This window comes from Asterias amurensis, chromosome 19, assembly GCF_032118995.1.
Source record: "Asterias amurensis chromosome 19, ASM3211899v1".
NCBI lineage: Eukaryota > Metazoa > Echinodermata > Asteroidea > Forcipulatida > Asteriidae > Asterias > Asterias amurensis.
Genome location: NC_092666.1, coordinates 5,161,566 through 5,178,028, shown reverse-complemented (window position 1 = coordinate 5,178,028; position 16,463 = coordinate 5,161,566).

The window sequence follows — 16,463 nt, the reverse complement described above, 5'->3', positions numbered from 1 at the left end:
ATTGGCGATATAATTTAAATCATAATGAAATTAGCCTGTCAATAGAGGGCGCTATCAAAGTTCAATTTGTATGACTTTTTCCAATATTTTTGTGCAGAAATCCAGCCTTCTATTTATTTGGTCGTTATTATACAGCATTTTTCATAATATGAGCAGTGGAACGTATTGCCTGCCAGGAAATAGACTGGAACGTAGGCCTAATTTCATTATGCCTGGAAGCACAAACACTTGCTAAGCACAGAAAAAAGCTTAAAGGCAGTGGACACTATTGGTAATTACTCAAAATAATTATTAGCATAAAACCTTACTTGGTTATGAGTAATGGGGAGAGGTTCGTAATATAAAAGATTGTGATAAACGGCTCCCTCTGAAGTGGGTAGTTTTCGAGAAAGAAGTAATTTTCCACGAATTTGATTTCGAGACCTCAAGTTTAGAATTTGAGGTCCCGAAATCAAGCATCTGAAAGCACACAATTTTGTGTGACAAGGGTGTTTTTTTTCTTTCATAGTTATCTCGCAACTCCGACGACCAATCGAGCTCAAATTTTCACAGGTTTGTTATTATATGCATATTATGTTGAGATACAACAAGTGGGAAGACTGGTCTTTGACAATTACCAAAATTTAATGTAAGAAGCGTCACTGCGGTAATGCTTCTCATATTGTGTTTCTATAGGAACTATTCTTCCCATTATGACAATGAAACTCTGAAAAACCAGTGGAAAAAAATGTAAGTGGTAAGAAGTACGACAGCTTTGGATAGTACAATGCATCGTTTAAGAAGTACATTTACGTCCGGGTATGGAAAACGGGGTACCACTTTTTATTCCCTCCCCCCCCCCCCCCAAATTGAATATAAAAGCATTACCGCAGTAACGCTTCTCGGATTGTATCCCTATTGTATCCTAATTTGACTAAATTCTTTCCAGTTGGACCATATTGAACTCTGGAATGCCATAAAACTTTATACATGCGGTGAGGAGTAGGGCCTATAGCAGTTGGATAGTAGGCCCTACAGTGCAAGTTTTAGATAAAAATTATAAAATTATACTTCGCTTCCTGTTACAAACGCTTGACCCCCCCCCCCCCGATCATAACACGCATTACCGCGGTAATGCTTCTCAGATTATATTCCTATTGGGATTATCCTTCCTATTTTTATTCTCCCAAAAAATTAAAATGAGAAGCGTTAAAGGGAAGGTACACGTTTGGTAGTTACTCAAAACAATTAACTTAAAAACTGACTTGGTAACGAGCATTGGAGAGCGGTTGTTCATGGTATAAAACATTCTGGGAAACGACTCCCTCCGAAGTAACGTAATTTTTGAGAAAGGGGTTATTTCTAACTAAAATATTAAAAGACTTCTAGCTAAAAGTATTTTATTCCTATCTGCAAGCACACTTCGATGGCCAATTGAGCCCAAATTATGACAGGCTTGTTATTTTATGCTTATGATGGGATACACTAAGTGAGAATACTGGTCTTTGACAATTACCAAACGTGTACAGTGCCTTTATTGCCTCCCAGATTGTATTCCTATAGATAATGTTCAACTTTCAAATAATGGGTCAGTAAAAACTTATAACTGCGGTGAAGCTTAGTAAACAGCTTTAGATAATTGCATTTTGAGAAACATTTCATCTTTTTTGTACATTAAGGGGATGAAAAAGGGGTAACAATTTTGAACCCCTCTCACAAATTGAACATAAGAATCGTTACAACGGTAATGCTTTCCAGCTTGTATTCCTATATAAAGGGAAAATTCTTTCCATGTTGACACAAATTACACAGGTTTTTAAAAACGCAATCACTTTTTGAAATGTTTTGTTGCAGATTAATTCTATGTTTGAAGTTCTGGCATAAAGAATCGTTAACCAACGGTCTTTAAAACAAACACTTCTCAAAACAGATGTTTTACTGTGTACTATCTCTTTAATAAAACTTCCACCGTGCAAAGTTTCAAATCATATCAAAGGAAATTACTGACTGGGCAAATTGTAAATGATTTTGGGGTGAACAAAGACAAATTCACTGGAGTGGGATACAAACCAAATAACTTAAGGTTTTTCCGGATTTTTTATAGGTTAACAAATCATAATTCACACAGGCCCCTTTTCCTTTGACATTTTGACTAAACAATGCACGGTTGTTTTACAGGGCAGGGGTATTTCTACTATTTTTTAACAATGATCAGTCTACATCACACAGTTGTTTCCTGTTTCACATGACCAATGCATTTATTTTACTCAAAAGCCATACTTGTACACTGAATGTTAAGCTATATTTTTCTCTGCCTCAATAAACAGATTTGTTTATTGGTTATCCTTTACAAAACCAATTGTTTGTACTTGATTTCATGAAGATAAATGTAAGTTTGAATGAATAAAAAACCTGGCAACACAAATTGAACATTTTAAAACTTACTATAGCTTAGACCTAATGGCAAAAGAAAACACTTCAAAGTAAAGTGATTGATAATTATGTTAATGAGCATTACCAGCAATGACATACGGATACTAAAAATAACATAATGCCAGGGAGCTAATAAACTCGTTTAATGAGTACTCTTAACCAACCTCCATTTTCACACGACACAATGGCATGACCTTTCACATTAAAAGCTTTATTCAGAGTTACCAACAAAAAACCATGGTGGCCACCATGTAAGCTACCCCAGAACAAATACCATGTAACTAATTAGACTTATAAATAATTGATAGACAGAATGACACATTACAAAAGTTACATTTTATATTTGATTCATTATTCAAATTAAGTAGTAACAATACAAAACTTAATGTCTAATAAACACTTAAAAATTCTCTTTTCATTTGTTATGAATTTACTACAAATAAAATTATGTTGTTTCGTATTTTGTAATTAGCAAACTGCATTACAAACTAACTTAACTTGTTTCATGGTTGTAATGCGGTACTTCATGAAACATGAAACATGAAACTTTTACATACTTGCAATAAGGTACTTTATTGCAAGCATGTTATAATTACATGATTGTAATGAAGTACCTCATTACAAACATGCAACTGTTGTATGTGAATACATGAACTTGTATAGTACCTCGATACAAGTTTATTATGTATTCTGTCTACATACTTGCAAGTATGTTGACAATATTTCTAAAAGCACATATACTTCCAAGAATGAATTAAACAGGCCAACGAAATGTGAAATCTTCACAAATCTTTTTTTTTGTTATTGTAAGTGACATAATATCTAGCCTATGTGGCTCCATACTGCAGAAGGAAGGCTTCTTCATCACCATTCCACCTTGATCTTTCTTGTGCTTGTTGCTTGATGTCATCCATCTAAACGCCAACTTGGTCTGTCTCTTCGTCTCATTCGTGTACTTGGGTTCCATTCTGTTGACAATGTGTTCATCTGTTGTCATGACGCCTTAGATGAGGTGGTGATGATGATGTTGTATGCTATGCTGATTTTAAATGTTGTATGCTATGCTGATTTTAAATGGTACATCTACCAATGATTGATGTGCTTCAATCACATGGGATGATGTCCTCTAGGCAGGCACCCTCTGGGATGTGGCTCGTAGTCAGGCACCCTCTGGGATGTGGCTCGTAGTCAGGCACCCTCTAGGATGTGGCTCGTAGTCAGGCACCCTCTGGGATGTGGCTCGTAGTCAGGCACCCTCTGGGATGTGGCTCGAAGTCAGGCACCCTCTGGGATGTGGCTTGTAGTCAGGCACCCTCTGGGATGTGGCTCGTAGTCAGGCACCCTCTGCGATGTGGCTTGTAGTCAGGCACCCTCTGGGATGTGGCTTGTAGTCAGGCACCCTCTGGGATGTGGCTCGTAGTCAGGCACCCTCTGGGATGTGGCTTGTAGTCAGGCACTAAAAAGATTTAAAAAAAAACTCGGCTAGGACAAGCACTTTTAAAGGCATTTATCGAAGGAAAGGAACCTTGTAGGGGATGGGACTTCCAATACCATTTGGGGGTCTAAACCACCATGCTTTGTAAGATGGACCAAGTTTTAAACCGAGACCCAATGAATTAACAAGATCATTTTCTAGCCATCTACCAATGTTTGATGAGCTTCAATCACATGGGATGATGTCCTTTAGGCAGGCACCCTCTGGGATGTGGCTTGTAGTCAGGCACCCTCTGGGATGTGGCTCGTAGTCAGGCACCCTCTGGGATGTGGCTCGTATTCAGGCACCCTCTGGGATGTGGCTCGTAGTCAGGCACCCTCTGGGATGTGGCTCGTAGTCAGGCACTAAAAAGATCCACACAAAAAAACTTGGTTAGGGCAAGCACTTTTAAAGGCATACATCAACTGAAAGGAACCATGTAGGGGATGGGACTTCCAACACCATTTGAGGGTCTAAACCAAAAAGTTTTCTAAGAGGGACCAAGTCTTAAACCGAGACCCCTTGAATTAACAAGATCATTTTCTAGCCATCTACCAATGTTTGATGTGCTTCAATCACATGGGATGATGTCCTCTAGTCAGGCACCCTCTGGGATGTGGCTTGTAGTCAGGCACCCTCTGGGATGTGGCTTGTAGTCAGGCACCCTCTGGGATGTGGCTCGTAGTCAGGCACCCTCTGGGATGTGGCTCGTAGTCAGGCACCCTCTGGGATGTGGCTCGTAGCCAGGCACCTGAAACTACAACTGCGACTTCAACTGCGACTTCAACTGCGACTTCAACTGCGACTTCAACTGCGACTTCAACTGCGACTACAACTGCGACTACAACTGCGACTACAACTGCGACTACAACTGCGACTACAACTGCGACTACAACTGCGACTACAACTGCGACTACAACTGCGACTACAACTGCGACTACAACTGCGACTACAACTGCGACTACAACTGCGACTACAACTGCGACTACAACTGCGACTACAACTGCGACTACAACTGCGACTACAACTGCGACTACAACTGCGACTACAACTGCGACTACAACTGCGACTACAACTGCGACTACAACTGCGACTACAACTGCGACTACAACTGCGACTACAACTGCGACTACAACTGCGACTACAACTGCGACTACAACTGCGACTACAACTGCGACTACAACTGCGACTACAACTGCGACTACAACTGCGACTACAACTGCGACTACAACTGCGACTACAACTGCGACTACAACTGCGACTACAACTGCGACTACAACTGCGACTACAACTGCGACTACAACTGCGACTACAACTGCGACTACAACTGCGACTACAACTGCGACTACAACTGCGACTACAACTGCGACTACAACTGCGACTACAACTGCGACTACAACTGCGACTACAACTGCGACTACAACTGCGACTACAACTGCGACTACAACTGCGACTACAACTGCGACTACAACTGCGACTACAACTGCGACTACAACTGCGACTACAACTGCGACTACAACTGCGACTACAACTGCGACTACAACTGCGACTACAACTGCGACTACAACTGCGACTACAACTGCGACTACAACTGCGACTACAACTGCGACTACAACTGCGACTACAACTGCGACTACAACTGCGACTACAACTGCGACTACAACTGCGACTACAACTGCGACTACAACTGCGACTACAACTGCGACTACAACTGCGACTACAACTGCGACTACAACTGCGACTACAACTGCGACTACAACTGCGACTACAACTGCGACTACAACTGCGACTACAACTGCGACTACAACTGCGACTACAACTGCGACTACAACTGCGACTACAACTGCGACTACAACTGCGACTACAACTGCGACTACAACTGCGACTACAACTGCGACTACAACTGCGACTACAACTGCGACTACAACTGCGACTACAACTGCGACTACAACTGCGACTACAACTGCGACTACAACTGCGACTACAACTGCGACTACAACTGCGACTACAACTGCGACTACAACTGCGACTACAACTGCGACTACAACTGCGACTACAACTGCGACTACAACTGCGACTACAACTGCGACTACAACTGCGACTACAACTGCGACTACAACTGCGACTACAACTGCGACTACAACTGCGACTACAACTGCGACTACAACTGCGACTACAACTGCGACTACAACTGCGACTACAACTGCGACTACAACTGAGACTACAACTGAGACTACAACTGAGACTACAACTGAGACTACAACTGAGACTACAACTGAGACTACAACTGAGACTACAACTGAGACTACAACTGAGACTACAACTGAGACTACAACTGAGACTACAACTGAGACTACAACTGAGACTACAACTGAGACTACAACTGAGACTACAACTGAGACTACAACTGAGACTACAACTGAGACTACAACTGAGACTACAACTGCGACTACAACTGCGACTACAACTGCGACTACAACTGCGACTACAACTGCGACTACAACTGCGACTACAACTGCGACTACAACTGCGACTACAACTGCGACTACAACTGCGACTACAACTGCGACTACAACTGCGACTACAACTGCGACTACAACTGCGACTACAACTGCGACTACAACTGCGACTACAACTGCGACTACAACTGCGACTACAACTGCGACTACAACTGCGACTACAACTGCGACTACAACTGAGACTACAACTGAGACTACAACTGAGACTACAACTGAGACTACAACTGCGACTACAACTGCGACTACAACTGCGACTACAACTGCGACTACAACTGCGACTACAACTGCGACTACAACTGCGACTACAACTGCGACTACAACTGAGACTACAACTGAGACTACAACTGAGACTACAACTGCGACTACAACTGCGACTACAACTGCGACTACAACTGCGACTACTACTGAGACTACAACTGAGACTACAACTGCGACTACAACTGCGACTACAACTGCGACTACAACTGCGACTACAACTGCGACTACAACTGCGACTACAACTGCGACTACAACTGCGACTACAACTGCGACTACAACTGCGACTACAACTGCGACTACAACTGAGACTACAACTGAGACTACAACTGAGACTACAACTGAGACTACAACTGAGACTACAACTGAGACTACAACTGAGACTACAACTGCGACTACAACTGCGACTACAACTGCGACTACAACTGCGACTACAACTGCGACTACAACTGCGACTACAACTGAGACTACAACTGAGACTACAACTGAGACTACAACTGAGACTACAACTGAGACTACAACTGAGACTACAACTGAGACTACAACTGAGACTACAACTGAGACTACAACTGAGACTACAACTGAGACTACAACTGAGACTACAACTGAGACTACAACTGAGACTACAACTGAGACTACAACTGAGACTACAACTGCGACTACAACTGCGACTACAACTGCGACTACAACTGAGACTACAACTGAGACTACAACTGCGACTACAACTGCGACTACAACTGCGACTACAACTGCGACTACAACTGCGACTACAACTGCGACTACAACTGGGACTACAACTGGGACTACAACTGGGACTACAACTGGGACTACAACTGGGACTACAACTGGGACTACAACTGGGACTACAACTGAAACTACAACTGGGACTACAACTGGGACTACAACTGGGACTACAACTGGAACTACAACTGAAACTACAACTGAAACTACAACTGAAACTACAACTGAAACTACAACTGAAACTACAACTGAAACTACAACTGAAACTACAACTGAAACAGTACTCACAAAACATAGCACAGCAAAGCAAAGCAAAACAGCACAGCATACAGGTCCACCAACAAGCACTTCCAACCGCGGCATATTGGCGAGTCACTCAACCGTGCTGTGTGCAGGTTTCGTAGCAGAAATTTCCACTCAATCACGTGCTTACTTGAGAAGAACTATTCACAACTGGGCTATTCACATTCAAATTAGCCAAGGAGCATGCAAGCCCCACACCAAAAATAACAAAGAAATTGGATCACAAAAGCGCTCTTCTTAATCAATACGATCTTATAGCAGTAGCGATCAATGGAATCTTCACGGGCTTTTACTTTCTGAGTTATAATTGGTCAGCTATGAAATGATGTACGAAGTCATACATCCATGGGCTAGTTCCATAAGCTGTTAAAGGCACTATTTGTAATTACTAAAAAAGATGATTTTTTAGCATTTCCCCCCCGGAAAGTAGACAATCTGACGTGAAATGAAAGTAAAAAAAATAATTACTCACTAATAAGCCTCCAAAAGCACAAAAGTGCGCTCATTTTAGGCAGAATTGCTCCCAAATTCTCGAGACTAAAGATTTGCATAAAAACGAGTATTAATCAAAGACGTTTAATTTACGTCAGATTTTTGCAAAGTTCTTTTTTTTCGCACCATGACTAGAACCACGCACCCAAAATACCCCCTTGCCAAATCCCTATTCAAGGCCTGCGCAAAAAGGGCAGCAAAAAAGCTACTCCTTACCCTAAGGGAAAAAGGCTCAAAACGTACGTTTTTCTTCAAACAATGACACTACACGGAGGCCCATATCGTATCCAAGACATTATTCGCACATACTATACACCAACGGAAAGCGCTAATCATGGGCTACAGTTTCATGTTTTTGTTTTGTGTATCTGGTTTTGGTATTAGCGATGCAAGCCGACAAAGGAGGGAGCCATTTTCGGCCATTTTGGCGTGATTGAAAATGCCAGGAATCGGGGTGCCGAAAATGGTTGGCATACAAGTTCGCTCAGAGTCTATGAACTTGACCATTATTCCTGAACTTGGTAGGCTAGAGAAATAATCAGGGTACCTGTGTTTGGCTTGAATAATACCGCATCCGATAATCAACTTGCGGAGACCCTCCATCAACTCCGTGGTGCTCTAAAAAACGTTTAAGCAAGCCTACTCCGAATGGTTGGCACGAAGAGTGTTTTCCGGACGTCAATATTAGCCGTTCTGGAGAGAAATTCAAAGTACAAAGGTTATTTTGAACCCGAAGACATTTTTTGATCCACACATACTATACACCAGAGGAAAGCCCTATTCAAGGGCTACACGTTTATAATTGTTTCGTGTCTGACGCATAAATCTGCGCAACACGGGCGGCGAAAAAGCTACCCCTCACCCTAAGGGAGAAAAAGGCTAAAAAAGTAAGTTTTTCTCCAAATAATGACACTACACGGAGGCCCATATAATATCCAATACATTATTTGATTCGCACATACTATACACCAACGGAAAGCGTAAATCATTGGCTACAGTTTAGTGTTTTTGTTTTGTGTCTGTGGCTTGGATCTAAGCGATGCAAGCCAAAAAAGGACGCCTACTTTTGGCCAATATTTTCAATTCTATTTGAACATTCTTAGGCCCAGATAGTAGTACAATTAAGAAAACTTTCACCTCAAATTTTAATGCAAACGTTTCTTGAAACTTAAAAATACAAAGCATAGAAAATGTATACAAGTTTAGAAATATTGGAAACTTGCACAAGTTCAAATTGCCGTTTTCGCCTGTTATTTCCACTAGTTTATGTGTGCACACGCCCTGATAGTTGTTTAATAGACCGATTCACTAAGCTCCGCCCAATTGCGTATTGACCAATCACAAAGCAACGAAGGTCCGACATGTGTGCGCGTATCTTGGTGCGCGCGGCAGAGTTCTGCAGAAAAGCATTGGAGAGCCCCACGTGTTCTTGATCACACGTGCGTCGTGAGCGGTGCCTTCTGGATCGGTCTATTGATATCACTGTCACACTGAATTTGCATGCAATTGTCTCTTGAAACTAACCCTACCAAATAAAGCATCTAAGGTGACAATAAAGTGAAACTAAATTTGTTTAATTTAAGTTACTTGCGTTTAATGCCTAACAAGAAATGCGAGACTGCTTTAATTTATGTCTGTCGCCTTGGACCGGTCACCACTGGAACGGAAGATATTAGAGAGGGGTTGCAAAAGTATTATCTCTAGCATGGTTATGGGGGTTTAAGTATTTTTTGGGACTGAACTTAGTTTAATAAGTATTACGTCACGTATGCACTAAAAGTTATTGAAATAATTATGTCACTTGCGCTTTAAATTATGCTGGACACCTTAGACTGGGCAACACTAGGTAAGGCTGTCAACCTCCCTAACATCTACTGACCTTGTGTGGTCAGGCCTTAAAAAGGTGCACTCATTATTGCAAGCATTTGTAGGGGCTTGTTACGCACGTAATCTTAATTAAACAAATTTAATTAAATTATACTGGAACCCCCATGACAGGGCGAGGATAAAAAACTTGTAAAGTTTGGAACCTCCTTAAAGGAACACGTTGCCTTAGATCGGACGAGTTGGTCTATGAACAGCGTTTGAAACCGTTTGCATATGGTTAGAAAGATGTTTTAAAAGTAGAATATAATGATCCACACAAGTATCACTCAAAATTGCACGGTTTTCATTTTACGTCGTGAACTAACTCGGTCGACTATTTATGGGAGTCAAAGTTTTGACTCCCATAAATGGCCGACCGTGTTTATCGACGAGGTAAAACGAAAACCACTCAATTTTGAGGCATATTTGTGTAGATCATTGTATTCTACTTTAACAACATCTTTCTAACCATAACAAGCGGTTACAGGACGCTTTTCAAAGACCAACTCGACCGATCCAAGGCAACGTGTTCCTTTAACATTTTCAACCTAGGGTGCTAAGTCCAAGACGTCAAACATAATTTAAAGACGCAATCATTATTGCATTATTTGTTAGTGCATAATACGCGCGTAACTCTAAATGTACAAATTCAATTAAAATGTATTTGCATTTGTGATACCTCGAATATGGTTGATACATTATTCGGGAGGGTTACCTTGTTTCAAGAGACATATGACAAGATATCAATTATTGTGGAACTATCAGGGCGTGTACACACATACACATAGTGAAAAACAGGCGAAAACAGACAATTTTGAATTCATGCAGTTATGACTATTTTTCGTGGTTCCTTTTTTTCTACGTGATACATTGTTTTGGGTTGTTTCAAAATTGATTTCAAAATTTGAAGTGAAAATGATATAACTTTGACTACTACCAGGGATACATACATACATTAATGTACCTAGAGGCAAAATGGCAACTTGAAATTTCACAAACAATGCATATTTTACCCGCTTGCTTTTTTCTACTTTTTCGATGTGGTGTTGCAATTTCGTCTACAGGTCAAGTCATTTTTGGGGGGCCTTTAAAGACTAGACTATTTGGCGTGTAACGGGCTGAACTGAAATCTTCTAGCGCCTCCTTTGCTTTAAAAAAACACCTGGTAATGCTTCGATGAACTAGGAATGGTAGATCTGTATAGGACTCTTTGTACTGTAAATCCGTACACTATATTTAATAATACGAAAGTATATGGCCGCCAGGTCTATAGGTATGGCAACTATTACCGCGCTGTTGCATTCTTGCAGCCAACGCTAAGTCCTCCCACCGAACAAAACTCAACTTTTATTCGCCTTTGCTTTGCGTATAGGCATCAAATAGGGTTCTGTATCGGGCGACATAACAATTACACCGACACATCAGTTTCATTACCTCGTAAAAGATGACAGTTTGCAGAAAGTGTCCTGTAGCCATCTTGGCATCTACGGTCTTCTTAGCTCCAATTCTTTCTTGGATGCCTCCTCTGATACTAAAACTCTCTGTCTGTCCTCTGAGGAAATGCTGGTTTTTCTCCCATCTCTCGAGACGTTGGATGATGGTTATCCGACCAGATTTGCTTGTATCAGTTTTCCCAACCGAATTTCCAACTGTCCGCAGAAATGAAAACGGTGCTATTTTCTCGCTATTGTTAGCTGTTGTGCCTCTCCCCGCTCAAAGCTCTTTAAATCTTACACCAGCCTCGTTTGATGTTGCGTTTGTGATCGACTGGAGCTTTCAGTCGAAATAATGCTGTTTCGAATGGCAAGTCAGTGTAAACCCCAGTCGGCTCCACTTTTTTTATACATCGTTTCTCGATAGTACTGATTTACTATAATGTAAGGTATTGACATGTATCCTATGGCGTATAGCGGCCTGACCTAAATTTTCTAGCGCCACTTCTATACAGGGTTATGCTTCATTGAACTAGGAATGTCAACTATTTCCTTGACTTGTTATTGGAATCAATGGATGATGCAAGATTCTCTGTATAACAACGGGACAAACTTTAAGATGTCCCACAGCTTTCATGAGCAGTTGGCAATGCACCATTTCGTTTTAAGATTAACCATGGTGGAAGGATGGTTTAATAAATATGAGTACCGAGTACTGAGTAGGCATATGTACAGTGCTAACACACGTCGGTGTGTGTGGGTAAAAAACAAAATGAATATTCTTTATCCCCGATGCAAATTTAACATTAATAAATCGTTCGCAGTACCCGCTGCTAAAACATAATATCCGAACTGCCTCTAGTGTAGCCACCGGGCAATCTATGTGGTTTAGTTGGTATGACACTGCTCTAGAATTTCAAGGGTCGTGGGTTCCAATCTCACCCGAGTAATATGCCTGTGATTTTACAAGTACTTAGTTTACAAGGTTGTTAAACACATCTGTGTGTAACTGTAAAAATCCTCATGTCGCGCACCTTACTTTGGTGGATCTGGAACCTGAGATCCGATCTGGACCCAATCTCATAAATACCACGATAGCCACAATATGCAAACTTCTTTTGCTAACAATCTGTTTCTGCTAAGCAATACTTTTATGTGCTTACGTTTTTTTGTATTCCTGCATGCCTACAAAATTGGTCCCAGTATGTAGCTGCTTTAAGGCAGTGGACACTATTGGTAATTACTCAAAATTTCTTATCCTACCTCCATGCTCAAAATAATTGTTGGCATAAAACCTATCTTTGTGACGAGTAATGGGGAGAGGTTGATTGTATAAAACATTGTGAGAAACGGCTCCCTCTGAAGTGCCATAGTTTTCGAGAAGGAAGTAATTTTCCACGAATTTGATTTCGAGACCTAAGATTTAGAACTTGAGGTCTCGAAATCAACCATCTAAACGCACACAACTTAATCTGACTAGGGTTATTTTTCTTTCATTATCTCGCAACTCCAATGACCGATTGAGCTCAAATTTTCAGTTTTTGTTATTGTATGCATATGTTGAGATACACCAACTGTGAAGGCTATTCTTTGACAATTACCAATAGTGTCCACTGTCTTTAACGGCAGATTTTGCGCTCACTGTGTGATTTCCATTTTAAAGCAAACGCAATACCTAGGGCCCTACTTCTTGGAATAAACACTTAAACCCATCGCTTAAAGGCACTGATGGACACTTTAGTAGTTACTCAAATAATAATTGTAAGCAAACAAACTAGCTTTGTATAAAACAAACAATGAAGGGCTGTTGACAGTACAAAGTATTGTGAGAAAAGGCTCCCTCTGAATGAAGTAGCGTAGTTTTTTTTATATTCGAGACCTCAGATGAGATCTCTAATTCAAGCATCTGTCAACACAATCTCTTGCAACTTCGACGACAAATATTGAGTCCAAATTTTCACAGGTTTATTACTTTATACATTTCTTGAAATGCACCTAGTGAGAAGACTGGGCAAAAATTCAGCCCGTTGCTTGTACCGTGCACAGAATCGGCGCTTACGGAAGCAGGGAACAATGAACTTATAACCTCAAGCGTATTTCACAGGTTATCGACGAATTTTGGCTTATGTGCGTGTGTACTCCGCGTTACTAGACATTCTACGCTTACAAGGCTAGCGCAAAAACTCGGCGCTTGCAATAGCGGGGAATCGTGATCATCAGGGCAGAATTCTGCGGTAAGCAGAGCCATGAAGTAGGGCCCTGGTCTTTGACCAAAGGTGTCCAGTGCCTTGAATATCGAAGCATTGTTAGATAATAATTTTCCCAATCAGTCTTCATTCCTGGTTAAATCTCTTAACAACAGATTAATGGACAAAGTTCGAGGTCCTTTCAAAATTTGGAATAAGTGGAAAGCGTAATTCCGAAAGGATGTCAGTTGGAGATGGTTTCATATTTTATTTCTTCATAGGTTCATGGTTAATGATGTTTTTATCCAGATTGAACCATTTTTAACCATAATATTGAGGATATGGTGCACTTATTGTGTCAACTAGCCATAAGTTTTTCAATTTTGGAAAAAAGTAAGTAAGAACAAGCTTTTTATTAAAACTTAATATTGATCTTCTGAATATAATATCATGTTTGGTTACAATTTGTTTAAAGGCGCTTGACACGTTTGGTAGGTGTTTATCAACATACGCATAACATACATGTAACAAACCAGTGAAAATTCGAACTCTTTGTCGTCAATGTTGCGAGAGAATAATGGAGGAAACAACACTCTTGTCGCACAAGTTGTGTGCCTTCAGATGCTTGAATTCAAGACAACTTCAATGCTCGTTACCAAGTAAGTTGTTATTTTTCTTTACAATTATTTTCAATAATTGGCAGTAGTGCAGTGAGCTTTTAACCAAGATTTGTTTAAAAAGTAATTGATTTTCCTAGGCAAGCAATACATTTATACTGATTTAGAATTGACCCAATCTCTCAATCTTTCAAGACAAATTATGGAGAGACTGGAAATTAATGCTTTTATAGTAAGTGGTCTTTGATAAGGAATCAAATCAAACCCTCTCCTACAATATTTTGCTTTGTATCCAAGTCTTCTTTGTTGTTAAATTAATTCCAAATTGATTTAGCTTAGTTTTTTTCTGTCTCTCTTCTCTCCTACTGTTTATTTATTTATTTGTTTATTTTTATTTTTTGTGTATTCAGTGTTGATTTGTGAAAAAAACTATTAAAATAACTTTTTGGTTGCTTAAAGGACACTTTTGGTAATTACTCTCAATAATTATTAGCATCAAACCTTACTTGGTGTCGAATAATGGGAACAGACTGATAGTATTAAACATTGTTTACGGCTCCCTCTGAAGTGTTGTAGTTTTCGACGAATTTGATTTAGAATTTGAGGTCTCGAAATCAAGCATCTTATGGCACACAACTTCGTTTGACAAGGGTGTTTTTTCTTTCAATATTATCTTGCAACTTCGGCGACCGATTGAGCTCAAATTTTCACAGCTTTGTTAATTTATGCATAATGTTAAGAAGAGAACTGTGAAGAGAAGTCTTTAGAAATTACCATTAGTGTCCACTGCCTTTAACTAAAACAAAAACGAATCAAGAAACGAGAATGTTCAAAATTACAGACACCTAGAGAGCACCATATCGACCAGTCAAACAAGAAGTATTATTCGAGTTTACAGATCACACTTAAAGCTTAATTCACACGAGAGCACTTTTAGCAAGGGTCCATTGCTAAATTGTAGCATGGTTGTTAAATTTTACAAAAATGTAGTCATGTGAAAGGACAACAATTTGTTTCTACTGCCCAAGTGTTCTTGCAAGATTTTGTTAAACATTGCTAGTTTACAACCATGCTAAAATTAAGCAAGGGACCCCAGTTAAACAGAACAAAGACCAAGAACTTGGACAGTAAAATTTACCGATCAGAATGATTTCAGTGATTTGTTTTCAGTCCTTTCCTGCATACAGGATACAAGGTACTTGGCATGTACAGTGTAAGGCAAAATCAACCAAATAAATGTGGCGGCTCAACAATATACGTGTAAAGCCTACCTCCGTATCAATTGTTTGTTAAAATTAGTTTCGTTTTTCTCATTTCTAAGATTTTAAAGATACAAAATGAGCCGCACAGAAAGATTAAATGTGATTTGTTGTCTACCTTGAAGTTCAGATACATGGCATCCTATACGCAGGAGAAAATGGTTATTTAAGTGTGAAACAATATCAGGGTGATAGTAAAATAGTGAAAGTGGCCTTTGAATAAAAGTTTTTTTATCTTATAAGAACATGCCTAAGTTTATAACCCAAGAGGGGTTGTGGCCCAAAGATTAAAAGTAACATTTAAACCCGTTTTTTAAACTGGTTAAAAACTTACTTTATTTACAGGTAGTTAAAACAGAGACTTTGCATTTGGCATCTTGTGAATGGCAAGACTTTCAGCAGATCAAGCCAGAAATACAATCTTATTACATACATTTAAATGCATAAAGACGGAGGACAAGTTGCATCAAACATTATTAAACTAGCCTTTACATTTGAAATGTTCAAAGGCACTGGACACATTTGGTTATTGTCAAAGACCAGTTTTCTCATTGGTGTATCTCAAAATATGCTTAAAATAACAAACCTGTCAAAATTTGAAATCATTTGGTCATCGAGCTAGCAAGATAATAATGAAAGAAAAAAACACCCTTGTCGCAAAAGTTGTGGGCTCCAGATGCTTGAATTTGAGACATCAGCCGATAACTCAGCTGAAGTCTTGAATTCAATGCAAATATTTTAGCAAGAAATTACATCTTTCTCAGAAACTACGTTACTTCAGAGAGATCCGTTTAAACAGCTCTCCATTGCTAACAATTATTTTAGGTAATTGCCATTAGTGTCCAGTGCCTTTAATAAAACAGAAAAAAAATTGAATTAAAATACATTGATTAATTTCTTCAAATA